Source organism: Engystomops pustulosus, chromosome 5 (genome assembly GCF_040894005.1).
Source record: "Engystomops pustulosus chromosome 5, aEngPut4.maternal, whole genome shotgun sequence".
NCBI classification, from domain to species: Eukaryota; Metazoa; Chordata; class Amphibia; order Anura; family Leptodactylidae; genus Engystomops; species Engystomops pustulosus.
Window position 1 is genome coordinate 93,341,190 of NC_092415.1, and position 27,409 is coordinate 93,368,598.

Genomic DNA, 27,409 nt, shown 5'->3' on the forward strand with positions numbered 1-27,409 from the left:
TTAGGTCATTCATGTCTATAACTGTAAAACTTGTTGTTCACTTTACAACATTGTTCACTTATCCATTCTGAAATTATGGGAAATGTGCAGTTACATGTCAATAAAATGGATATTCTGCAGATGTTAACAGTGATAAAAAGAAAATTTTCTCAGGGCAGTCTTTTGTTTCTTTATGGCAGGGGTCCCCAAACTTTTTGCATAGGAGGCTGTTCACTGTCCCTCTCAGACCATTGGAGGGCCGGATAAATAGCGGTACATGTGACCGCATCCGTAATACACTGGGCCACCCCTCAATTAATTATTTAATATACTGCACCCCCTTGTGAATTATTTTATATATTGACCCAATGAATTAATTAATTGGGTCAATTAATTATTAAATATACTGGGAAGCCTCTCCATTAATTGTTTCCCATGCTGCCCCCAAATTAATTACCAGACTGTCCCCCACCATTAATTATTTTATATGTCCCCCGCCACCATTAGTTATTTTATATGTCCCCCCACCATTAGTTATTTAATGTCCCCCCACCATTAATTATTTCATATGCTGCCCCCCACCATTAATTATTTTATATGTCCCCCGCCACCATTAGTTGTTTTATATGCACCCCCCCACCATTAGTTATTTTATTTACCCCCCACCATTAGTTATTTTATATACCCCCCACCATTAGTTGTTTTATATGCCCCCACATTAGTTATTTTATATACCCCCCGCATCATTAGTTGTTTTATAAACACTAAACTGATGGTAGATGTCCTTACAGTGACTTCACTGTGATTTCACTTATGTGTCATGTTCTTTAAGTTCTGTCAATGTTGTCTTCCATACTTAGGTTAATAGATTATCATCGAATATGGGGGTGGATATTTGACATTGGCATTGCTTGGCAGAACTGATCATAATCTGATTATAATCTGATCTTGCTAAGAATTTAGCAGAAGCATGTAGTTTCTGCAGTAGCCAAGGAGTGTTGAGGTGGTGTTACAAACAAACCCTATACAAAGCTACCTTGAGTAAAAAAAAATGCATAACTTTTGTAAGGTGGCAATGAAAAATCTATTATTTTCTTCATGAAAACTAATGCACAATGTTATGCCACTGCAATGTTTTGAAATGCTTAACTTCACAAGATGTTTATTCTGAGAAACTACAAAACCATGCTTAAAAAAATTTGTAAAGCCTCATAGAACAGGCCTACAAATATCAACCTCAATTGATTGTGTGGGAAAACTGAAATGTAATAAAGATATTTAATGAAATTTATATTTTGAGCTCTGAGGAATACCATTATTATTCCAATTTATACCAGGAGGGCATTTGACTATGCCAATTGGGACATTGCTCTTCAAAACTAATTTTATTATAGGGTATAAAAGGAAATTCTGTGTGTGGATCCAAAAGGGAGGTAGAAAGGGAAGCACTGTAAGGTATTATATGTAGAAAGATGAATACTTTCACATTTGAAATAAAAGTAATTCCAAAAGGGGTTTTATTTCAGGCAGAATGTTACACTTAAACCATTTATACTCACTGTAACTGGTAAAATACTGTGAATAGATTAAATACTATAATCATTTTATTATATCAATTTATGTCTAAAAGCTCAGATTTTCATATTATTCAGAAGATTTGGTATTTTCATATTATTCAGAATGTAATACAAATTGTCAAACAAAATCTGTGTGATGTGTACCAATCCAAGTCCAATCCAAGTCCATTCTTAATTACATTGTAAACATTACATTTGAAATGTTATCTAATTTATTGACTAAAACTGATTAACCCCAAATTGAGAGAATTAATCATATAAAAACCCTGGATGCTACCTCATGCACCCTCAAAAAACAAAACATGTCTATTGTGTATTTACATAATTTCTTATTTCTACAAGAAGGTGAGTTTAAAAGCCTATCACTTCCATTTGGCTGACATTCAGAGTGGTCAATTTGTGTGATCAAGAACTAAGTGTCTAGCTTGCAAAAAATAATGTAATTTATATACAGCGGGCCACATATGCTGTGTACATCAGTATATACATAAATAATGTAAAGACTGGCAAGGAATAGCTAAAACCATTAAATTAACAGCCCCACCCCACCCCGACATATTTTGCCCTTATTCCTTATAAGGCTGTTACACCTGAGGACACCCATAGGTAAAACATATCAGGTTTTATTTACTCATCGCCACTGCTGTGGGTCATGGATCAATAATGCATATCCAGCAATTTAGTACCTGCTGCATGTTCTTTCATAATTTTCAATAAGTAACGATCTTGAAACATGTTTCAAACACTTAAACATACTTAACTCTTCATCAAGCTGCATGAATCAGTAATTTATTATGTGTATATGAGGAATAACATTACAGAACAGAACATAACATGAATATTTATCCATATCTGTTCTAATTAATAAAAATTACATAGATGAGACACTTCAACAGTTCCCAAGTATAGCAATCAATTATTTAGCTGCAACCAGATCACAATCCCCATAGACATCTATGGCTTTCGGTGATGGTGAGCAAACGGTGTGTGACTGCACCCCCAAGTTTGGCGGGGCACTGCAAAATATAGGACTTGTTCGCAGCCGCTCGTCTCTGCCTATGGAGGGAGTAGGAATGAGAAGCGCTTACCCCTCCCTCCTCCTCCTCTAAATTCAGACTAATACTCTCCAAAGCTATTCTGTCATAACCAAATATAGAAATGGACCAGAGGATAATGGAGCAGTACACCAGGTATATCTTCCCAAGTTCGAGCTATTTGGGAATGCTACTGTTCTATTCTTGAACCCTTGTCTCTTTTGAAGTCAGTGCACCTCATACTGAAATCTATTAATGGCACATATATTTTGCTAAGTAAAGTATCTGTGACATGTTATCACTGAAATAGCAGTGGCAAATGGTAATTAAAATATTGCTGTTATCAGAGAAGGAAAAAAGCTAAACTAAAATTAACATTTTCTGTTACGTGCTTAAATATCCCGATGGGCAAATAGTATTTGCACTTTACACATTGTAAGATAATAAGAGATAATATGCAATATGATTGGACATGTATGAAGTTTTATAGCAATTATTAGAAATCCACTTAAAGTCAGACTTTAATAAGAAATCTTACCTTTCTTGTAAAACCTCTAATCAGTTCCTAAGAATAAAGACGAAATGAGATATCAGCATTGTGAGCAGTATTGTCAATCATAAGCTTGGCTGAATTATACTAAAATTCCAATGAAAAACAGAACTTTATTTCCTAAATTCGCTTGAGAAACTATTACAGTCAATTGGGGAATTTGATGCAATTTTTTCCGCAAGTGCTGAAGTTGAGAAGATGTTATCAAGTCAAGCAAACAAATCTGGATGAATTATGTATAAATTGTGATGTGCCACTGTATCTTTTATTGTCCACGTTAGTTTTATGAGATTTAAAGGCTCTTTTTTGGCCAATTTAATTGTACACTTTAGAGCTGGATGACTCATGTAACATTTGAAATTATTGAAAAATAATGAAGGATGCCATTAGCAATTCACTTAAAACCCAATATAGTGAACCTTCAACATTAAAAAAAATTTGCATTCGCCCAAAGAAGTATCTCTTGTTTTTGGCTTCAAGGTGAATTGCCCTTAGGTCTCTCCAGTCTTCCTATAGCCAATTTTTGAGACAGTAGTAATTTGCTATATCTTGTATAATGTACCTCTCTATAAGGTCTCCACTCATTACTGTGTTACACAAGGTAAATACGCCGACATACTGAAATCTCCATTGTATTGGTTGTATTGTATTGGTTGTATTTTGTGTGTATAAGGAAGGATCTGTGTAAAACATTTGTTTACTAATGTCTGTCTTTTTTCTGGTAAAATTTGAAAATGACTAAAATTTGCTGATAAAAAAATTTGCATAGGGAGTTTATTATCCTGTAGACTACACACTCCATTTATTTCAATACAGCTTGCATTACTACAGTCCTTTGCTAACTTCAGCCATAGGAGTACAGGAACAGCAGTAGTACAAACACACTGGAACTTAAGAGGGGATATAAAATCACCCTTACTAAATAGGAACATAACATTATTATAAATACTATATGATAAATAAGAAGTTCTGTCAAATAATATAACAAGTTGTAAAACAGTGTGCAGGTTAAGCTTTTTATTATACAGATTAACAAGATTAAATAGCAGTCCAAATGCCCCCCTGATGGATGCATGTGACCTTTGTTAACCTTGTATTGTGGATTATAATGGTTGAATTACATTTCTGTCAAATAACACTTCCTAAACTACATCCACTTACAATGGAATTAAAACGGTCATATCACCAAGCTTTCCATCTTCTCAACATAATCTTCTACGATATTATATTGGAACTCTTGTCAAATAAGTTTGAAACTTCTTTTAATGAGATTACCCCATGTACCAAAGGTAAAGACAAGCAAAAATATCATGTATATATAATGTTAAAATTTTTTAGATGGGACAAAAAATATAGTGGTCCCACAAGGGAGATAGACCCCAAGGGGTCTAGAGTCGAAATTTTACTGTGAAAAAGCCCTCATTACAATATGAGAGTTATCTATCAAGTTTTTTCTAGAATTTTTAGGCATTAAAAAGGCTAAAAGAAGTTGCATTAAGGTTTTTTTTGCAACTTTTTACTGCTAAAATTTCACACATGGTTATTTTCGCCACTTCACTATTTTGGCATAAATATGTAACTACTGGTAGGTAGCAAAGGTAGTAGATTCATAACTTGAGACTTTTAAAAAGAGTCCCATAAAAAGTCTCATAGTCACTCCAGTCCCCTGCTGGTGTATGTGCTGGGACTTTTTATGCATTTTGCAACTTTAAAAAAAAAAAATCCCAGACAGCAAGTAGAACACAAAAACATTTATTAAATGGCCAAAGCCACTTTAATGAATCTAATGGGCAACAGAGCTTTAAAAACAGACATAGAACTGTCCCAAGTAGTCGCCTAATTACAACTTCCCCCCATAGAACTGTCCCAAGGAGCTAGCCTAATGATAAATAAACCCCATGCAGGTTCCCATAGGTAACTACTGTGTTGCTAGACAGGATAGTTTAAATATCCATAATACTAATGGTTGGCTCTTTCACCAAAAGGAATTAAGGAAAATAAGGGGAAATTTAAGATTGCTAACTTCATGAATTTTGCTATTTCATCATTTATGCTATTTGCTGAATATGTAAATAACAGACCTTCTGTTTCAAATTGTTGTACCTATGTATTGTGAATTAATGAAATATAAATCTAACATATATAACTATACATTGTAATCCAATGCTTATGAAGATTAGACACTATTGCAAAATGCTGAATTAAGTACAGACAAAACACTCATTAACAGCAGAATGCATCATGACATCATACCATGGGTTATAAGCATACTCTTAAAGGCTCCAATGCTTCTACAATGAGTCAGATCTGACAGCTTTGATAAATTCATTCTGGTCTCTGATGACTTTCAGCTCACTGAATTATTATATGAATATGTTGCAAAAAGAATGGGAAAGAAAAGATACACAGGCACACACGTTATGCAACAGGTAATGATAGGTCATCTTTTTAACCAAAAGTGTTTTACACAAAGCATTAGTATTACACAAAGCATAGTACACTGCAATACAAGTGTATTGCAGTGTAAGGGCTTGAACAACCGATCGGATGAACGCTTGTTCAAGCCTAAATATGGAATGTGTAAAAAATGTAAAAAAAAGTAAAAATCATTTTATAATAATAATTAAAGAAATAAAATAAAACAACTCTTTTTGCAAAGAATAAGCCCTCAACCAGATCTGACAACAGAAAATACAGAAGTTATGGCCCAGAAAAGTTGTCAATAGTAAAAACAATGAGGTTTTCTAAAATATTGGTTTTGCTCAGTAAAATTGAGCAAAGATAAGAAAAACTATATAAATGAGGTATCACCGTAATCGTAGTGAACCAAGAAAAAAGATATAATATTAGTTTTACAATATGATCAGCAGGGGGAAATAAGTGGTAAAAATCCTAAATAAAAATGTATGATTTTGTTTGTATCCACCTTTAAATAGTTAATACAATCTCATGAATAAGCTATAGACCCCCAAAATGAATTATTTTTACAAGTGTTTCTCAACCTGCAAATAATGAGCCTCATATGTCCACATTAGCAAAAAAAATGTACATTTTATAGCCTGTACATTGTGACAATACAAAAATGCTGTGAATACCCGGCCTTGCAACAGTACAGAAGTTTATCACCACATATATGGTATCGCTACACTCGGGAGTAATTGGGCATTAAACTTGGCAGAGCGTTTCATCATTTTATTCATAGTCAGTTTTTCCCCAAATTAATGTATTTTCCCCCAAAATTCAAAAGTTTCTAAATCACCGGTCCATATTGTTTGAACCCATGTGAAACACTTAAAGGGTTAATAGACTTAATAGAAGTTGTTTTACATACGTTGAGGGGTGAAGATTCTATAGTGGGGTCATTTATGGGGTTTTACTATCATTTAGGCCTTTCAAAGTCACTTGGAAGCTGAGTTTTCCCTCAAAATGTGAGTTTTGGCGATTTTCATGAAAATGAGAAAAATTACACCTGCGTCTCATAACATCCTAGAAAAATGAGAGGACGCATAAAATATCATCTCAACATAAAGAAGACATTCCATAAATGTTAATTATCAAGCTTTTTGGGTAGTTTTATTTCCGCTCTGGAAAGCAGAACATTTTAAACTTTGAAAATGAAGAAATTTGACACACTTTTGCCATTTTTTTTTTTTTTCAGAGCGAAACCCAAAATTTATCACTTAAATTTTACAACTAACGTGAAGTACAATGTGTCATGGGAAAACAATCTCAAAATCACCTGGATATGTTAAACCGTTCCGAAATTCTAACTAATTATTGTGATACATGTCAGATTCAAAAAATCGAGTCTGGTCATTGAGCTGAAAACTAGTGTCGGTGATAAGGGGTTAAAATATCTTTGGTTCAATTAAGTTATTTAGTGATTCAAAAGCCGACTGTATGACAATAATAATAATAATCTTTATTTAATAATACATATATATATATATATATATATATATATAATGTTATATTACAGAGTATAAACATTCATATGGAACAATAAGAGTGAGAGCTTACAGTTTATGAGGATGAAGGGGTTGACACAGGAGGTAAAAGAGATTGTACAATGGCCCAGCCATTCTTTATAAGGGAATAATATAAAATAATTTAATAAATAAAAATTCTGCAGCTTGAACCAGCCATCAGCCGCCATCTTATTTACAAGGTCCAAGGTGAAAGTAACTTCAAAGAAACCTGGAGCTTGGTATATATCTGGTGCTTGCTGGATAACAGATGGGAGGAGGACATAGAATGAATTAGTAAAGGGAGAGTTGACATTTCCTGCACTTAGCGAGCGTGATAGCCTTGTCTAAAGAGATGGATTTTAGAGATGCAGTATGAAACTTTGGAGGGTAGGTATTATTTTGATAGTCTGGGGAACAGCATTCCAGAGAATTGGTGCAACTCGGGAGAAGTCCCGGAGACATGCCTGAGAGGTTTGAATTAAGGTAGAGATTAATCTAATGTCACTAGCAGATCGAAGAGGACGGGAAGGACTAAGATGAGAGAAGTGAGATAGGAAGATGGAGCATTATTTAGAGCTCTGTGGATGAGGGTTATTATTTTCAAAGTGAATAATGAAGGAGATAGGCAGCCATGGCAGTGATTGGCACAAACTGGAGGCATCCATGTAGCGTTTGGTCTGAAAGATCAGCCTGGATGCTGCATTAAGAATAGATTGTAGAGGAGAGAGTTCAGTGAGTGGAAGCCTGATTAGTAGGGAGTTACAGTAGTCTAGTCGATAGTGAATCAGCGCAACAATTAGCATTTTAGAAGTGTCAATTGTCAGAAATGGTCTGGAGATGTTTCTGAGATGCATGCAGCAAGAGCTAGCAAGAGATTGTATATATGGTGAAAAGGAGAGGTCAGAGTTCAGCACAACCCCAAGACAGTGGATCTGCTGCCTCTATACATACATATGTATGGAAAACCATATAAATATTGATGACTTCCTTTACTGTTATAATAATATAAGAGAAAATGGCTCTGAAAGGACCGTGTCTTTCAGTAAAAAACTCAGAAATCAATAAAATATTCAAACACTATCATTTATCTCACAATGGACAATTACGTTTATTGACACTTATAATGAAACTCTATATTTAGATCAAAAATACCAAATAAAAATACCATCTTTGGACATAAATAAATACACACAAAATGTAAAAAATAACTCAAATGTCTATTAGACTATGAAAATAGCTGTTGTACTCAAAGTCATGTATCTAAATGAAGTCAAAATCCTACATCTAAATATATACCTATGTTGCATAACATACAAACCTAAATGGAGTCATAATAGAGATCCTAAGAAGGAATAACCTAAAGTTGTGTGAAATAAAGATTGGTAATGGAATCAAAGTTATATTTTAAAAATGTTGTCACTAGTCTTTCTTTGTAAATAGACCTTTTTTAATTTATCTTACTAACCAGACCCAGATGTGCTCATATGTGGTGCTCTATAGAGTAGATGTGCCTGGGCCCAGGCTAAAATTTATGAGCTCGAGGTCAGCATAAACATATAAACAGCAGAAATTTTATGTTTTTTGTATAGCTCTAAATTTGTTCCTCTGTATATGAATCATCTTAAAAGGTTTATGGCAAAAATGTCAATTTCTTTCATTACAGCGTGTTGTATTTAAATTTCTCATCTTATTCCAGATTTTTCCTTTGATAACTGCTCATAGTCTCTTCCCTGATTACTACAAATTCTTTTAGAAAAGTTACTAGCCACGTGTTTTCTGTGCGACCTTCTCCAGCTGGTGGATTCCTTGGCATTCACTGTGTTCGAGATCAGTTGATGTTAAGTTCCAGTCAGCTAATCTTCTATTGAGTAGTGTACTATTGCGTAGTATAATTATAAAATACAATCTACCAAACCAAACCAATAGTCTATACCCAAGCCCCAAATTTAGGCTAAAAAATAACTCCAATTATTAAAAAAAGAGGCCAAATGAAATCAAGGTTAGATTTTAAAGGATATTGCCGATGTGAACTATGTAAGAAATGGAAAATTACCAACTTCCTGATAAAGATAGAACAGGAAGTATCAACATTTAGGATTTGTACATCCCATAAAGGAACATCTCACCTGCCATACAGCATCCGTTATTTATCTTATAGAATGCCCTTGAGGCAAACAATACAAAGGGCGACCTTGTAAAACCCTAAAATAGAGAGTTGGTGAACACAATAATATCATTAATGGATTTGAGAACCATACAAGTTCAGGGATGAAACAGCAGAATCTGACCCCTAAATTGTTATAGAGTGAGGGATCTGTAAAGCTACACATATGCAAATAACACATAAGAAGAGCACGAGAAACATATGTCAAGCAGCAAAAAATGATAATATCAATATTTATTAAAGTACAAATGCAAAACAGGAAAATCAATTGGACAGACAATATAAAAACATTTAAAACACGAAAGTGCAGATCAACTGCCTTCGTGATTGAACGTAGCAGGTGATGCCATACAATAGTGTCAAACAACCTGCAACAGGGCCCCCCAGAACACACCAAAAAAATTAACCAAATGAGTATCACAAACTGCACTCTAGCTGCAACAAGAATTACTATGTAAACTGCACAATGTAAGGGTCTAGGCAAAAGAGGACCAGATGTTGGTCAACTTCATATGGCGCCACCAGGGCCAAAAAGGAAAGTGAGCAGCCCTGACGGTATTTGTATAATGCATGGAGTCTCAAGTCACCAGAAGAATGTGGAGACAACATTATACAGAAAAGAGACTGCAACGAACAGCCTGTTGCACTGGCTGTTGCATCAGAGCTTTCATCCCCGCCACTTGAAGAACGGAATTCCGATCGAACTATTTCTACGGGTCAAAAGAAACTGTACCACACAAAAAGAATTTTCACAACATGCAGAAGAGCTTACTCGACGTTTTAGGGAACGAGCTTACCCCAAAAAAGTAATCTCCAGGGCCTACATGCGGGCCAAACAAACCCTCAGAAAATATACCTTTGTATCAAAGCCCAGAGTCTCAGATGGCAAACCCTGCCTCATTACATCATACCATAACCAGTGGTCAGACATATATAAAATGTTACAAAAAAACTGGGGCATTCTCCAAAGTGATCCGAGATTGGAGCTACACATCCCCACTGGCCCTAGGATGATAGCCAGACGGGACAGAAATTTAGCTTGACTAGAAGTCACTTTCAGAGACCATGCACACCACTGGGACGAGGTCAGCGGCTGACGGGCTCCTACCCGTGTGGTGACTGCACAGTATGTCCCCTAGTGATACGCGGGACAAATTTCGTGAACCCAGCAAACTCCAGGAGCATACAATTACGGTCATACATCAACTGTCGTACCCGTAATGTCATTTATGGTCTACTCTGCCCGTGCCCCAAACTTTATGTGGGGCAAACTGGTCAGGAGTTACGAAAGAGAATTCAGAAGCACATTTCCACCATCAACAATGCGGCACAAGACATGTCTAATGTCTAATCAGCTTTCCACCGTGGTGAAACATTTTTTCCATGTCCATCGGGGAAATCCCACAGGCCTACAGATTGTGGGCCTGGATAAGGTTCAACAAAATATACGCGGTGGTGAGATCACACCAGCGCTTCCTGCGCCTGGAGGCAAAATGGATCTTTGATCTGAGTTCCGTAGCTCCACATGGGATGAATGAGGACTTGTTATTCTCTGGCTTTTATAAGAAGTGAAGCATCTGATGCCACAATTGCCACTATTATCTATAACAGGTATGGCGTACTCACATCTCTTTGCACTTTCACCTCACATTTTTCACTTTTGGTCATCTTCTGGTGTTTTCCATTGACCCTTACTTGCATTGCCTCACTCATTTTCACGCCCCTTCTTCTTTTTGGGGCAGTCTCCCCTACCAGTCACCTTAGGTCACTTACACATTGTTCCTCGTGTCTCTATACACCACCTTCTTCGTTTTCTCTTGTCACCTCTTCCACGCAGGGCACGTTCACCATTTCTCAGCTTTTCCCACCTTCTTCTTCATTTATTAATTTCAATTTTTTTTTTCCTTCACTTTCTTTATAATATTTTTTTTTCTCCAGACTTTATTCATTTCCCCCACCATGGAACCCTTCCTTTTTCTCCCCCCTTCCCCTCTTTCTTCCCTTCCTCCCCTTCCCTTCTCCCTTTCCTTCTCCCTCCCCTCCCCCTTTCTTCTCCTGGCCTTGTTCCCCTGTGTTTTCCTTGTGTATCTTACTCATTTTTATTTTTTTCTTGACTTCATTTACTTCCAGGTACCATTTATGGGGCTTTGGGATTCCACTCTCTTCCCACCGCTATAGGATCTAACATACTAACCTCTGAAACTTTGTTCCCAGACCTTCTGTCCTGCTGGTCTGGTCCTCCATGACACACACAAGAAGAAGAAATCCACTCCATTCATTATCCCTAACGGGACTAGGGTGTCTGTTCTTAATTTATCATATGTCTTTCTATTACTTCCTGGGCTGCTCTGTGTGTATGCTGGTGTGTCTGTGCATGGGCCCATGTGTGCATGTGTTGGGTGTGTGAGTGCGCTTGTAGTCCATTCATCATGACTTTGGTATTTGTCTAGAGATAATCATGCATGCACATTACGTTTTTTTCTATGGGTCCAAACTTATGTATTATGTGTCTTTATGTATTTTTAGCTTTGCTGCTGCACGGTCACTTTATTTATTTATTTATCTATGCACTTTATTAGGAGAAAAATCTTTTAAAATATCATTTAAAGTATATACACTGCATGACATATCGCTTATATTCAACTAGTAATTCTTTGTCTGTCCTTATCAGCTAGCACTGCACTTATATAGCTTATCTTTATACGTCCAGGAGCTCTATACAGGTCTCCTCACATCACCTTTTCACCTATACATTCCAAGACATTCCCAGGATGCAAAACTTGCATGGTAGAATATAACACTTCCTTTCACTTCTGTGTCTGGCCGCACAATGCAAGTGCGCATGCGCGGTCACGGGGACCCACGTCACCGGATGTGACGTTATCGGATCACGTGAACTTGCTGAGCATGTGACCGCATGGGCGCCGCCAGGACGCTCGAGCCGCACACCGGCAGCGCGGGACTTAATCAGTACACCAGGTATTAAAATACAGACGCCACCTAATTTGGGCACCCCTGAGGAAGCCGCGATTCGTTGTTGTTTGACACTATTGTATGGCATCACCTGCTATGTTCAATCACAAAGGCAGTTGATCTGCACTTTCGTATTTTAAATGTTTTTATATTGTCTGTCCAATTGTGTTTCCTGTTTTGCATTTGTACTTTAATAAATATTGATATTATCATTTTTTGCTGCTTGACATATGTTTCTCGTGCTCTTCCCATACAAGTTCAGCACATCTCAAAAAAGTTCAGAACAAAAATTCTAAGGGTCTCAGTTTTTATGCAATATGCTCAGTTCAAAAGGATTGGAGGGGTGGTAACAAAACATAGCAAAAATGTCCATCTATGAATTTATCCCTAAAAGTTTAAATGCGGAAACGGAACAGTTTATTTCATAATAACTATATATCATTGCATACCATATTATCCATACCAATGTTTATATATTACATAGAATTCAAGCCAGATTTTGTGATAAACAAAAATCATTTAAAAGCCAGAATGGGGTGCCTTCTACGCTACCGAGGAAGGAGCTGTTAGCTTCGAAACACGCTTTGATGGTGCTCTTTTTGTATAAATCCTACTTAACTTCAGGAACAAAAAAAAGGAATTTCTCATGAGGATTTTAGATTGTATTTACAACTGTACTGTACTAAGAGAAAGTACACTATCTTCCCATAAAAGATCAGCTGACCAAAATTTAACATCAGTTGATCTCGGGCACAGTGACCACCAAGGAATCCACGAGCTAGAGTGATGAAGGTGTTACACACCGAAACGTCGCCACTTGTTCAATAAAGTTCACCTTTTATTTTGAAATTTTGAACCATGGAGTGCTGCCCGCTTTTTACTTTATTTAACAACACTTTGCCAATGTAGCCCATCACTTCTCTAAAAGAGTTTGTAAAATTCAGGGAAGAGACTGTAAGTATTTTTTTGTGAAAGTATTTTTATTAGAGCCAAGATGCTACATTGATCAATCAATGCACATTGGCAATCAATATGCAAATGTGACACATACACATGCTCCAATTTTACAGTATGTAATGGATTAAATATCCATAGGAAAATATTAAACAACATAGAAGACAAAAAAAAGGGCTCATTCAGACGGGCGTGTCTCTGTTCAGTCCATATTTTATCCATTTTTTCACGTCCATATGCCATCAATTTTTTTTTCACAAAATTGATGTATTTCTAATCTACTTTTTGTCCTGCCCAGTTGGAAGCCTAGCAACATTTGAGAAAAAACTGTCTGCGACGATCCCTTTTAGAAAAAAAAAAGAAGGAAGCGTCGTAAGAGAGTTAGATTAGGCGCACAAATTCTAGAGGCGACTCAGTGCAAAACAGGAACAAATTTCTGGCACAAACTTTACAATGAATACCCCTACCAGGTGTCTCTAGCACAATACAGGTGCCACAATACCAATATTTATAACATTTTGGGGGAGATTTATCATTAAGTTTCTGAGGTAAAACTGTTCTAGTGGCCCATGTAACCAATCAGGGCTCAGATTTAATTTTATAAACAGCTGTGGGGAAATGAAAGCTAAGCTCTGATTGGTTGCCATGGGGAACTAGTTTAAGACGTAGAGAAAGATAGGAAAAAATATCTCACGTACCCTTATATCCAAAAACTTGCTTTGAGTATAGTGGAGGCTTGTTTGGATTGCCCACGTGTTGCTGGCTTGTTTGTCCAAAAATAGTCCAAGTAAGAAAGAGTATACGTGGCACATCCCATAAAAATTCAAAACTTTATTCTTCTTACATTAGTATTCAGTATGCAGAGTTGTTCCCTTAGTCACATAGGAGTGGCCAGTGGACCTACATGCTACCTTTATTGCACCTTTTAATGTAAAAAGAATAAAGTTTTGAAGTTTTATGGGATTGTGCCACGTATACTCTTTCTTACTTGTACTATTTTTGGGCAACTAGTATAGTCCAGCTCTAAGAAACGTATGATAAATCTCCCCCTTTGTGTGTATCTATTTATATCAGGAGATGGTATTTTTTAGTTTGTATTTTTATTTCATGTATAAATATAGAGTGGTGTTATAATTGTCAATAAATCTAATTGTCAATTGTCCTAGTGCCTAGTGCCTGAATATCTTAAATAAAATACATCAAATTCAAATTAGAAGGAATTCATTATCACAATGTCTTTTTCATGCCTTCGTTCAAAAGGCATGAAATGTTGGCATGTTCAAAAAAATACCATTGCAGTCAGTACAATCTAAAATTGATCACCTATCCTAAAGATAGCTCAATTACAGGTACAGTTAAGCAACAATGAAGCCTTGAGTTGTTTTCTATTTGCTGTTGGTTCAACGAACGCTTATGTAGATGTTAGTTCATTGGTGGATAGATAGAAACCACAACACATTGTTGTATGTTATATTATCATGACTTTCTTAAGACTGATGCATTTTTTTGCCAAACTAATTTTATAATAGTAGAACCTGTATACCAGTAAATTCAGTTCAGCAGCAAAATGGTCATATTAATTCTCTTTTGTTTTATCAGGTTGATGACAGCTTCTTCATGAAATCTTTTAATAAACTCCTTCATTCTGAAGATGTTTTCATGGCAGCCTTTGCCACCCCAGCTTCATTTGGATAAAATAACAAAGGCTACATCTGTGCAGCTCCAGAACGAAATACAAACTCTTTATTTCTAATGTTAAGATGACTGAAAATGCATATAAACAGAAATGGATTAAGTAAACCCCCATCCTTGGAAACAGGCAAGAGGGATGCAAAGTTTTGACTATATTCATGCCTTAAAGCTCCCTTCTTTGTCTGCCTAAACCAACAAATACAGAAAACTACCACATCAACATCCTTGTCAGGATGAATAATCTAAAATTAATGTGCACTTGTCCGCCTGTATTACCATTCCTGACAGGGAATACTTGCCTGCACTGGCTAGAAACCGACAATCCTTCACAAGCAGTTTTCTTACTGCCAAGGTCTCACAGAAAATATAAAGCACAAAGGAGCAAAGCACTCTGATTCTAAATGATATATACAATGATTCCTGACACATAAAACTAGTATTGAATTCGCTCAAGACCACAATGAATAGTTTGCTTTACTTTTCATTTTGGCAGATTTTGGATTTTACTGTTCTCGCTTGCTGCACTCCAAGTGATCCAGCTAAACATCTGAAATTATGTATTTATTTACGCAGCGTCTACACAGATAATAGTCATATATCATTCAGCAAACAGTTTGACTCTCAGAAGGTGCACTGAGCTTCTATTCTCTAATACAAGAGTAACTTAAATTGTTAAAGGGAACTTGTCATCAGGAGCCCTTTTTCTGGCTCCCTCATGTCCACATAGTGTACACATTGCCAAAGAGTTTTTAAAGTAAAACTGTCTTTTTCTGAAAAAAACATTAATTAGTTTCAAACCTTTCAGTGCGCAGAGTTGTTCCCTTAGTCACATAGGAGTGGCCAGTGAGGAGAGAAGCCGACATGTATGACATCCTGAGAGGGGAAGCGATTGGGGGGGAGTACTGAGGGACATGTGCTTGCACCGTGCGCAGCTTACTCCACATGACAAGCGCTGGCCTAGCAAATCGCAGGGGTGGAAATTTATCAGGCAGGGATGATGACATCAGAGGATGGAAAGAGTAGGTGGCAGTGATGACGGGTGGGTTGGTTGGACTTGGTTGAAAAATATACAATTCCTACGACTCACTGCTTGCTGCCAGGAGATTAACAAGTATTTTTTATGGAGATTGAAAGTACTGCTTTTTTAGCTAAAAAGGGTGGCCATTAGTTAAAAGAGTGTTATGGAAACATGTCAATAGCTGGAATAATGAAAAATGTGGTGACAGAGGTTTTAGATTTTAGAGAAAAAAGAACAAATAAAATAAACAAATTATGTGCAGTGTGTTGTATATTTAATAATTTGTATTCTACCCAAGAATACTGTTCCATACTAATGACCAGGCCCTCCTTTCCTCCAATTTTGGTTCCATGTGGGATGCTGGTCCATGTAAATACCTGTGCACATGTGACCAATAAATGGCCCTCACCGCTTCAGCAGGACCCTTCAACAATCACACCTGCTCAGACTTAGCTGCAACACAGCTTTTCAGAACTGTTCAGAATTTCAGTTCTCCACTATGGATCTGTTGACAATCCAAAAAGAGGTCCATTCTTCCTTTATCGTATACCCTTTTTTGTAACTGTCTTGCTTATACATATTTTCAGTTCCATCATGTTTGTAACTTTAGCAAGAATAGTACTGTATATACTTGAGTATAAGCCGACCCAAGTATAAGCCAAAGCCCCAAATTTTAACACAAAAACCTGGGAAAACCTATTGACTCGAATATAAGCCGAGGATGGGAAATGCATTGGTCCCCAGTATATAGCCTACCAGATCCTGCCCCATAGTAAATAGCCAGCACCTGCTCCCCAGTATGTAGCCTGCCAACCCATATCCCCAAGTATATAGCCAGCCCCCTACCCTAGTATATAGCCAGCAGCGGGGGAAGCCAGAAAGGTGAGTTTTGATATATTTCTTTTACTCGAGTATAAGCCGAGTTTGGATTTTTAGCACATTTTTTTGTGCTGAAAAACTAGGGTTATACTCGAGTATATATGGTACTTTTATATATTAACAGTTCAATGAAAAAAATTGCTCCTTGCTGCTCTATATACCCGCCAATTCCATCAAAGTTACATAACCCTACAAATAACAGTGTGATTATAGTTACCCTGTTTTTTGTGTGTGCCTGTGTTTTGATGTGTGATTGCTTGTGAAGTGTATAAATTGTGTCAAAGAACTTAGTTGCAACGGACTGAAAGATACACAAGTGCTGGAATATTTCATGGCCAAAAGAGACCTGGCTGTGGAAATTTAATGAACAAGAAATATTCATCTTGGTTGACCTTAGTGTTTATGCAAGGCTATGGAGATGCCACAAACCTAATGGATGGATTAAGGACAGTGGTACCAGGGGGTATAGTATCTACTCATGTACTCAGTATTTCCGAGTCTTAGTAGCTACAAAGTGTGTCTTCTGAAATATAACCACCTTCAGCCTATCTTTATAGATTCTATAAAATACCTGTCGATACACCTCAGGTTTATTTAGGTTGCATAGGATTGTAGGTGCTAAATTTCAAGGAAGCAAAATTCACTGGAAGCTTTATGTCTCATTGTATTGGACATAGATGGGAGAAAAATTAAAGAGTTTAATGCATTTTTTAACATATCTTTTAGAAAGGGATCAACAACCAATACAAAAATGGAAAAATAAATTGGAAAATAAAAAGGAAGGCAGCTTTGGGAAAGAACATTGCACTGTTTGAAGTTTTTGAATTCTTCTGTGAACATTTGTGAATTGACATCTGCTCCTCTCTTTCATGGTGCACCTTGGATTGTCCCACATTAAAGATGTGACCATACAATATGCAGGTCATGCAGCATTTCACAGGGACAAACGCATGAAGATAACAACTCATGTGACCCTGGCTCTATAGTACCTGAGGATTTATGCCTCTAAGAGGCAGGTAACAATAAGTATATAGAAACTATATCACAAAAACTTTCTATTATGCAGGTCTGCTACCTGCAGCCATGAAATAACAATAAAATGTAATCTTTTAATGGACGGAGAGGCTTGATAGGCCAGGGCACCTCTGTCTTCAGGATATATTGTGCTGAGGCTTTTCCAAGGTTTACAATCTGTTGCTATTTTAAAATTAATAAAAAATAAAACTGGAAACAATAAATATATAGAAATCATAGATATATAGAGAATATAGAAATCATATAACAAATAGCTTCCTCCTGCTAGGACTGCTACGTATAAAGTCTATACATAATACATTTTGCTTTTTAACACTGTATTACTTCTGCTGAGTTTCATCTTATACCAGACAATACTGTACATAGTGGATGTTTCTTATTGTACTTACCAAACATACACTCAAAAATGTGAATGTTTAACCTTCTTCTGACCAAGGCTCTTTCCTGAACAGTCTATTTAAAAGAAAATATTCATCTGCTCTCCTACTTGTATTTAACTTTCTAACTAATTTTTTTGGTGGTACTAAAATAAACAGGGATATGCCTAGAAGCCCAAAGGCGTTGGTAGAAAAGATACATGAAAAAATAGTCAGCTGGCTACCTAAAGGAACCTTGTGCCAAAATTGAATAATGTAGTAATAATGGGGCTAAGTAACTTAGTTAAGGCTACCCATTCTCTGTTGGTGGTACTGTTGTGTTTGGATGTTTCAGTAGCACAGGAGATGTACCTTACGCCACATATTCCAAGTTCAGAGGTCTAGTAGATATTCAAGACTGGTGATATACACCTATATCAGTATATGGAGGCCACTCCTAAGCCTCCTGTCCTGCTGCAAAGTCCTGTTATGTTGATGTCCCTGAAATATGGACAGTCTGGAGAGTCAAGATTCCTTCAACTTGTTTCAAAAGCAAATGGCTTTCTTCATCAGGAAGCAACAAGATGCCAGATGTCTGTGTTCCTATATACACAAGTAAGTATTGTATATGTTGAAAAATGGTTCTTTGTGATTTTTAGTATCTTTAGAAAATCACCACTAGTGTGTGATAGGTTGGAGTTCAGTGTTCAATTACAAAATGATAAAATTCTTATTTTACATATTGACATGTGAGCCGTTTCACTAATACTCTGTGGGGCACATTAACTAAGGGCCGAGCACCACTTTTCTGTAGGACATTTCACGTTCTTTCTAGTGCAGATTGCTTGCACAGTCATTTAAGAAGTGTCTGCACCACATATGTGCGATCCTTTGGTCGTGCAGCTGCACTAGTCTTCATTTCTGCACTGAATGGGGCGTTCCGGTGCTTAGTCAGAACATGCAAAGTCTGTCAGAATTGTGTTGCACGCTGATGTTAAAAATGCATAAAAAAATAAAGTGGTACACTCTGTCACATGCAGAACGTGCCCCTGAATCTGGCGTACTATGCACAATCTGCACTATGCACTGTTCTAAAAATGAACTTGGTGATTTGTAAGGAAAATTAATATGTATAAGAGGAGTAGAAGAAGAAGAAAGAAAAAGGAAGAGACTAGAGGACAAAAAAGTGGGGATTTTTTATATATAAAAGTGTATAACCCTTATAATAAAACTTAATTTTAATAATATATCATTCAAATAGAATATAGGAAGTAATTATTAATAATAAAATAAAAGCAATAAAAAAGGAAGGGTAAATACATAGAACACCTGATGATCAAATATACCTATGTATCTGTTATAAAGAAGGGGAATGGGAGAAAGGACAGATGTGTGTGAATTCCACTACATTTGTATACACCGATATCTGTCTATGCATGTATACAGTTCTATACATTTGAAATACCTCCATATTCTAGCTACCTTTTACTGAAAAGCGAAAAGTTCAATTTGTCTAAGAGGAAAATCCATTTACTCTAATCCCTCAACATCATTTTATAAAATTTCCTTCTCTTCAGCTTTTATGGATGTTCTGTAGCCCATAAACTTTTGACCCCCTAAAATCCCCCTACAAGAAGTTACCTCCTGCAAAGAGAGAGCCCCCTTTTGTCACTTACAGCCCACATATTGTTAAGGGGATTGCCTGCAAATTACACCCTATTTTACAGAAGGAAGACAACCTGAAATCTATTATTCCAGATCTCTGACCCTCTCGGATATAGACAATTCCCAAACCAAACATTGCTGTCAGGAGCTCATTGTCCTCTTCAGTTATATGCCCCCTCTGGCTGGATCTGCTCTTGTGCCTTTTTTCCCCTTAAAATAAAAGCATAGGAAGCTTAAATAAGAGAAGATCCTGCCAGAGGGGGCACACAGCAGTATGTCAGTGTGCTTGGTTTACAATCCTTGATCCTAGTGGTAGATGTCCTTTAAGGAATCTGCTCCCATACCTGGTAGGATCATCAATACCATGGGCCAGATCTCACTCATAGGACAATAAAACCACCTCACTCGCCAAATGCTAAAACATTTCCTGCCATTAGTGTTTACTTTTCGTCTTCTGTTGATTGTTCTGTCTCTTATCACTTGTCTCATGAACCATAGCCTTACTGCATCCATTTGTGTTCTAAAAATTTGTGTTCGATTCAGACATTGTCTTATGAAGAGACCAGTGTAGTCTCAAAAGCTTGCAACTAACATCATTCTATTTAGTTAGCCAATAAAAGGTATCAATAACTGAGGATTAACAACTTTTAACTATTCAACAACTGGCTAACAAATTACAAGCATTTATTAAGCTGTACAAATATAGTGGACTTCACACACATCTTTACTTTCTGACTGGGTAGCCTTAAAGGGGTTTTCCCACAAACAAAAGTTTGGCCCTATCCACAATATAACTTGCTGATCAGTGGAGGTCTCAGTGCTGAGAACCCCACAGATCACGAAAATTATGGGGTCCCACTTACCTCTGTTGAACCTCTTGTTGAACTTTCACAATGCTGTTGCCGTCGTACCATACATGATGGGCACACGGTGGCGCCGGGGAGAGGATGAGGAGGGAAATATGGCGCATGGCGCCGTATGCTGAGAAAAGATAGGACGGCGCTGCACGCCCATTGCCGGCCTTATATAGGTCCCCTGAACGGCCGTGTGAATGAGGCCTAATGAAGCAGATGGCTGCACATAACCATTCTGCTCCATTAATCTCTATAGAGCTGACTGAAATTGCTCTGGGAAACATGGGCAAATACTATGGAAGAGCAAATTCTATAAAATACATCTAGTTTTAAGAAAAGACTAATCTATTCTGTTATTACCATATAATGAAATGTTTATTGGGAAAGGGTCAGTACTGTGCTAGACAGTTTAATTCTGTTCATTTATAGGGCCTGTTTAGATTATGTGTCAGAAAACATCTGGTCACTTATACTTAACATATCTGCAGCCCCATGCACACAGTATGTGACAACAGTGTTCTTTAGGTATATTCTATCATAAAATATATTTATATTAAGTACAGGAAATGCACTTTCCTTCATTAAGGGAAGCAGGAGAGCAATGGGGATCATTTATCTTGGGACATTGTGCCTTGGTAATTTATTTCCTTTGGGGTTTGGGCTTGTTTAATTAATCTTACAGAGGAATTTGGCATTTGATTTTAATTTTTTTTGTTACTTTTTGAACTACCCATACCATTCAATTGCCTATATCTGAGAATGGGGTTTATCTGTGCTTAAAATTTGACTTTTTACCTTGATGTGTACATCTCAGTTTACTCCAGATTTGTAATTCTAACAATAACAAGATGTGATAAGAGAATTGGATGTAATGGATTGCTCCTATAAGGCAGCAGCATTACTCTGGCAAACTACTGAAATAAGTTATTTGTGTGGAAAATCTTGATGTATGGCGATGAGATAGTAGACTGTGATTGATGAATTCACTGATGGCACAGATAAGACATTTTATTTAAGTATCCAACACTTTTATGTGAAGTTCTGTTTAAATGTATAAAATATTCTTCTTGTGTGAAAATTCTGGTGCAATTTGCCATATCTTGAACCTCATCCCTTTTAAATAAAACGCCTAACCCTTCAACTAATGTTATTCACATTTATCTGCTTGAAGCTTTCTTCAACATAGTACACAGTTATGTGATGCAGGAACTTGCTTTGACTTCATAACCCAACATCATTATTTAGCAGAAAGAAAGATTTTTACATTTATAAAAAGCATTAAAACAAAATACAAGGAATTACCACAGTAAGTTGCAGGTATAAGTAGAGTCCGGGACAGGGGACCAGAAGATACATTGTAACACAGCAGTATAAATTGGAGTAAACTGGTGATAGAAATCACCGAAAATAACGTGTTCAAGAGTGTGTTCTATAGCCTTGAATGTCTTGTCAGGATGACCAGCATTCCAGGTGTACATTAACTGTGTTGAATAGCTTAGCTGTCATTTTATCCATTCTTCAAATGTGATCTATTTCACTTATCCAGTCAGCAAGGACCCTAGGATGACTGTCCTCGCTACTACCAGGATGTGACTAATCAGGGAGCGCAAGGGACATCAGGTAGGAATTGTGAGAGGAGAATTATGGAGTATGAATTTTCAAGCTGAACTTATTAATAACAGATAGGACTCTATTCAGGAACCCTGAGTTGGTGGACTTTTCCACCATATAGTCATGGTTAGTTTGCGTGCAGCACAAATCAGGCACTGAGGATAGGACATGGCTTGGCAATCATGGAGTGAGGACACTTATTTTGATAGCTCTGTCCTGAACAGTGCCATAACTGCTGATATACTCAACTCTCTGCTCTACTGGAGATGAACGGCCAGCAGGTGAGAAACTCGAGTTGCCTCAGCATCACTTCCAGCACAAAGTAGGCGATATCTGGCCTAAATTTAGGCCAGTTTTTGCAGCCACACCGCACAGCTCCCTCTCAACCCACAACACCCCCTGCAACCAATGTGGTGCCCATTGATGTGAATTACTGAGCAACAGAGCAGCAGACCATGCAGCAATCAGCTAGCAGGGACACATCTCCCCAGGCACTCCAGGTGCAACAAGTGCACCCAGCTCCACAATAAAGGGGGTCAGAGACCCGTGTACTATCGTTGCTAAGGGTTCCCCCACAGAACTAGCTACAAAGGACAGGATCCAATGCTATGCACACTAAATTACAACTCCTTAGGGAGCTTATACAGGCCCTTCCCACCAGGATCTGGCCTCTGCTATCCAGAGGCTTGAACTATCTCATCAACGGTTTCATAGTAATAACAATATCTCAGGGATAAATGTTAGGGGCTTTACATATGAAATAGAGGCATACCCTGATGACCGCCTTTTCTTCTTGACTAACCTACAGGTCTCCCTACACAATCCTAGTGGTCCAAGTCAGAGGCATTAAATGTCTCCGTACCAGAACAGCTTCAAATGACTCTGGAATCTTCATTCAATTTCAAGTTGGCTTCCCAAAGCATCAAATATTTGGGGATTCATTTACTAGCCAATCTTTCTAAACTCTACATTTTACAATTTCCTGCCGATGCTTAAAAGTGTGTGGGAAGAATGCTCCAGGTGGACCAAGTTTGGTCCTGGTTTGGTAGATGTGCAATACTCAAAATGGATATCCTGCCACTCCTGCTTTATCTTTTCCAGGTTATTCCAACTAAACTACCAAATTTCAACACCCTTCAACACAAATTTGTTTGGGCTGGCAAACTGAAAAGAATTAAATGTTCCACCTTGTTTAGGCCAAAGATCTCTGAAGTTGTTGGCCTTCCTTATTTCAAAAACTATCCTTTGGTTGCTAACTAGAGATGAGCGAACATGCTCGTCCGAGCTTGATGCTCGGTCGAGCATTAGGGTACTCGAAACTGCTCGTTGCTCGGACGAATACTTCGCCCGCTCGAGAAAATGGCAGCTCCCGCCGTTTTGCTTTTTGGCGGCCAGAAACAGAGCCAATCACAAGCCAGGAGACTCTGCACTCCACCCAGCATGACGTGGTACCCTTACACATCGATAGCAGTGGTTGGCTGGCCAGATCAGGTGACCCTGGGATAGACTAGCCGCTGCCCGCGCTGCTCGGATCATTCTGTGTCTGGATGCCGCTAGGAAGAGAGCTGCTGCTGGTCAGGGAAAGCGTTAGGGTGTTCTATTAGCTTACTGTTAGGCAGGAGTGATTCTCAAAGAACCCAACAGCCCTTCTTAGGGCTACAATAACGTTCTACTTTTTTTATTTTAATTTGCATCTAGTACCATTTTGTGAGGAATTAGCAGGGGGACTTGCTACCGTTGTGTTTAGCTCTTAGTGGCACACATATCCATAGCAAAGACCGAAGTGGGAAAATTTAGTAGGGGTTGGATTTCAATTAGGCACTAACTCAGTGTCATCTCATCTGGCATAGTAGTGTGCTTTGATACTTGGCTAGAAAATAGCCATAGGAGAATACAAAGAGCTTACTTACGCATACAGTAGCGTTCTATATATTTGATTTCTGGTTGATCTGCTGGTGGCTGTACTTTCTGCAGTGCATGTACTAGCCAATTCTGAGCAATTTGTAGTGAGACTTGCGACCGCTGTGTTCTGCGCTTAGTGACGCACATATCCATAGCAAAGACCGAAGTGGGAAAATTTAGTAGGGGTTGGATTTCAATTAGGCACTAACTCAGTGTCATCTCATCTGGCATAGTAGTGTGCTTTGATACTTGGCTAGAAAATAGCCATAGGAGAATACAAAGAGCTTACTTACGCATACAGTAGCGTTCTATATATTTGATTTCTGGTTGATCTGCTGGTGGCTGTACTTTCTGCAGTGCATGTACTAGCCAATTCTGAGCAATTTGTAGTGAGACTTGCGACCGCTGTGTTCTGCGCTTAGTGACGCACATATCCATAGCAAAGACCGAAGTGGGAAAATTTAGTAGGGGTTGGATTTCAATTAGGCACTAACTCAGTGTCATCTCATCTGGCATAGTAGTGTGCTTTGATACTTGGCTAGAAAATAGCCATAGGAGAATACAAAGAGCTTACTTACGCATACAGTAGCGTTCTATATATTTGATTTCTGGTTGATCTGCTGGTGGCTGTACTTTCTGCAGTGCATGTACTAGCCAATTCTGAGCAATTTGTAGTGAGACTTGCGACCGCTGTGTTCTGCGCTTAGTGACGCACATATCCATAGCAAAGACCGAAGTGGGAAAATTTAGTAGGGGTTGGATTTCAATTAGGCACTAACTCAGTGTCATCTCATCTGGCATAGTAGTGTGCTTTGATACTTGGCTAGAAAATAGCCATAGCAATAGGATAGCATTGTTTGGTTTTAAAAACTCAAAAAAAAACAAAAAACACAAAAAAAAAAAAAAAACACAAAAAAAAACAAAAAAAAGTAAAAAAAAAAATAAAGTTATAACTCTCATTTTAAAAATGTTTAACCCGAGGGCTAGGGGTAGAGGACGAGGGCGGGGACGTGGGCGTCCAACTACTGCAGGGGTCAGAGGCCGTGGTCCTGGGCGGGGTGAGACACCACCTGCTGATGAGGGAGCAGGGGAACGCCGCAGAGCTACACTCCCTAGGTTCATGTCTGAAGTTACTGGGACTCGTGGTAGAGCACTGTTGAGGCCAGAACAGTGCGAACAGGTGATGTCGTGGATTGCTGACAATGCTTCGAGCAATTTGTCCACCACCAGTCAGTCTTCCACGCAGTCCACCCATGTCACCGAAATCGCCACTCCTCCAGCTCCTGCACCTCAGCCTCCTCCCCCCCAGTCTGCCCCCTCCCAGGAAAATTTGGCATTTGAACCGGCATACTCTGAGGAACTGTTTTCTGGACCCTTCCCACAGTCACAAACCACTTGTCCGGTTGCTGCTGAGCAATTTTCCGATGCCCAGGTTTTCCAACAGTCACAGTCTGTGGGTGATGATGACCTTCTTGACGTAGTGGAAGTGTGTAAAGAGGTGTCCGACGATGAGGAGACACGGTTGTCAGACAGTGGGGAAGTTGTTGTCAGGGCAGGAAGTCCGAGGGGGGAGCAGACTGAGGGATCGGAGGATGATGAGGTGACAGACCCAAGCTGGGTTGAGAGGCCGGGTGAACACAGTGCTTCTGAGACGGAGGAGAGTCCTCGACCAGAACAGGTTGGAAGAGGCAGTGGTGGGGCCAGACGGAGAGGCAGGGCCAGAGCTGGTGCATCAGCGCCAAATGTGTCAACTAGTGAAGCTCCCGTGGCGAGGGCTCCTGCGGCGAGGGCTAGATCTTCAGAAGTCTGGAGGTTCTTTAAGGAAACACCGGATGACCGACGGACTGTGGTGTGCAACATTTGCCAAACCAGGCTCAGCAGGGGTTCCACCACTACTAGCTTAACTACCACCAGTATGCGCAGGCATATGAATGCTAAACACCCCACTCAGTGGCAACAAGCCCGTTCACCTCCGGCCGTGCACACCACTGCTCCTTCCCCTGTGTCAGCTGCTAGTCAGCCCCCTGCCCAGGACCCTGCCACAAAAACCCCATCGTCGCCTCCACGATCCTCCACAGCATCCACCAGCGTTCAGCTCTCCATACCCCAGACGCTGGAGCGGAAACGCAAATATAGTGCAACCCACCCGCACGCCCAAGCCCTTAATGTGCACATCTCCAGATTGCTTAGCCTGGAGATGCTGCCCTATAGGCTAGTAGAGACCGAGGCCTTTCGCAACCTCATGGCGGCGGCCGCCCCTCGGTATTCGGTCCCCAGCCGCCACTACTTTTCCCGATGTGCCGTCCCAGCCCTGCACCAGCACGTGTCAGACAACATCATCCGTGCCCTGACCAACGCCGTTTCTGACAAGGTCCACCTGACCACGGACACGTGGACGAGTGCTGCCGGGCAGGGCCACTATATATCGCTGACGGCACATTGGGTTAACTTGGTGGAGGCTGGGACCGAGTCTGACACTGGGGCTGCTCATATACTGCCGACGCCTAGGATTGCGGGGCCTACCTCGGTCCAGGTGTTTCAGGCCTACTATGCCTCCTCCTCCTCCCACCCCTCCTCCACCTCCTCCTCCGAACTACCATCCGTGGGCACGGCGCCATCAGTCGGTAGCTCTAGGCACAGCAGCAGTGCCGTCGCTAAGCGACAGCAGGCGGTGCTCAAACTGCTGAGCCTAGGCGACAAAAGGCACACCGCCCAAGAGCTATTACAGGGCATCACGGCGCAGACTGATCTGTGGCTGGCACCGCTGAACCTCAAGCCGGGAATGGTTGTGTGTGACAACGGCCGTAACCTGGTGGCGGCTCTGCAACTCGGCAGACTGACACATGTGCCATGCCTGGCCCATGTGTTAAATCTGATAGTTCAGTGTTTCCTCAAGACATACCCCAATCTGTCTGATTTGCTCACGAAGGTGCGCCGCATCTGTGCGCATTTCAGGAAGTCCAGCCCAGATGCTGCCACTCTCAGGGCAGCGCAGCGCCGCCTCCAACTGCCCGCTCACCGACTGTTGTGCGACGTGCCCACGAGGTGGAATTCAACACTGACCATGTTATCCAGAGTTTACCAGCAGCGCAGAGCGATTGTAGACTGCCAGATGTCAACTTCCACCAGAACTGGTAGTCAGGTCAGTCAGCTTCCTCAAGTCTACAATGAGGAGTGGACGTGGATGTCTGATATCTG

General features: G+C 39.2%; 1 protein-coding gene across 5 annotated transcripts in view; it reads right to left on the reverse strand.

Moving 5' to 3' along the window:
* Positions 1 to 27,409, reverse strand: part of CDH20 (cadherin 20) — a 328,467-nt gene that overhangs the window by 189,996 nt on the left and 111,062 nt on the right. For 4 of the 5 annotated variants that reach the window (XM_072152734.1, XM_072152732.1, XM_072152737.1 and 1 more), the window contains one exon: positions 3,129 to 3,155. The exons of the other annotated variant lie outside the window; for it this stretch is intronic. The gene's annotated coding sequence lies outside the window, so the exon portion shown is untranslated. The remainder of the gene's footprint in view (positions 1 to 3,128; positions 3,156 to 27,409) is intronic. 5 annotated transcript variants of the gene reach the window in all.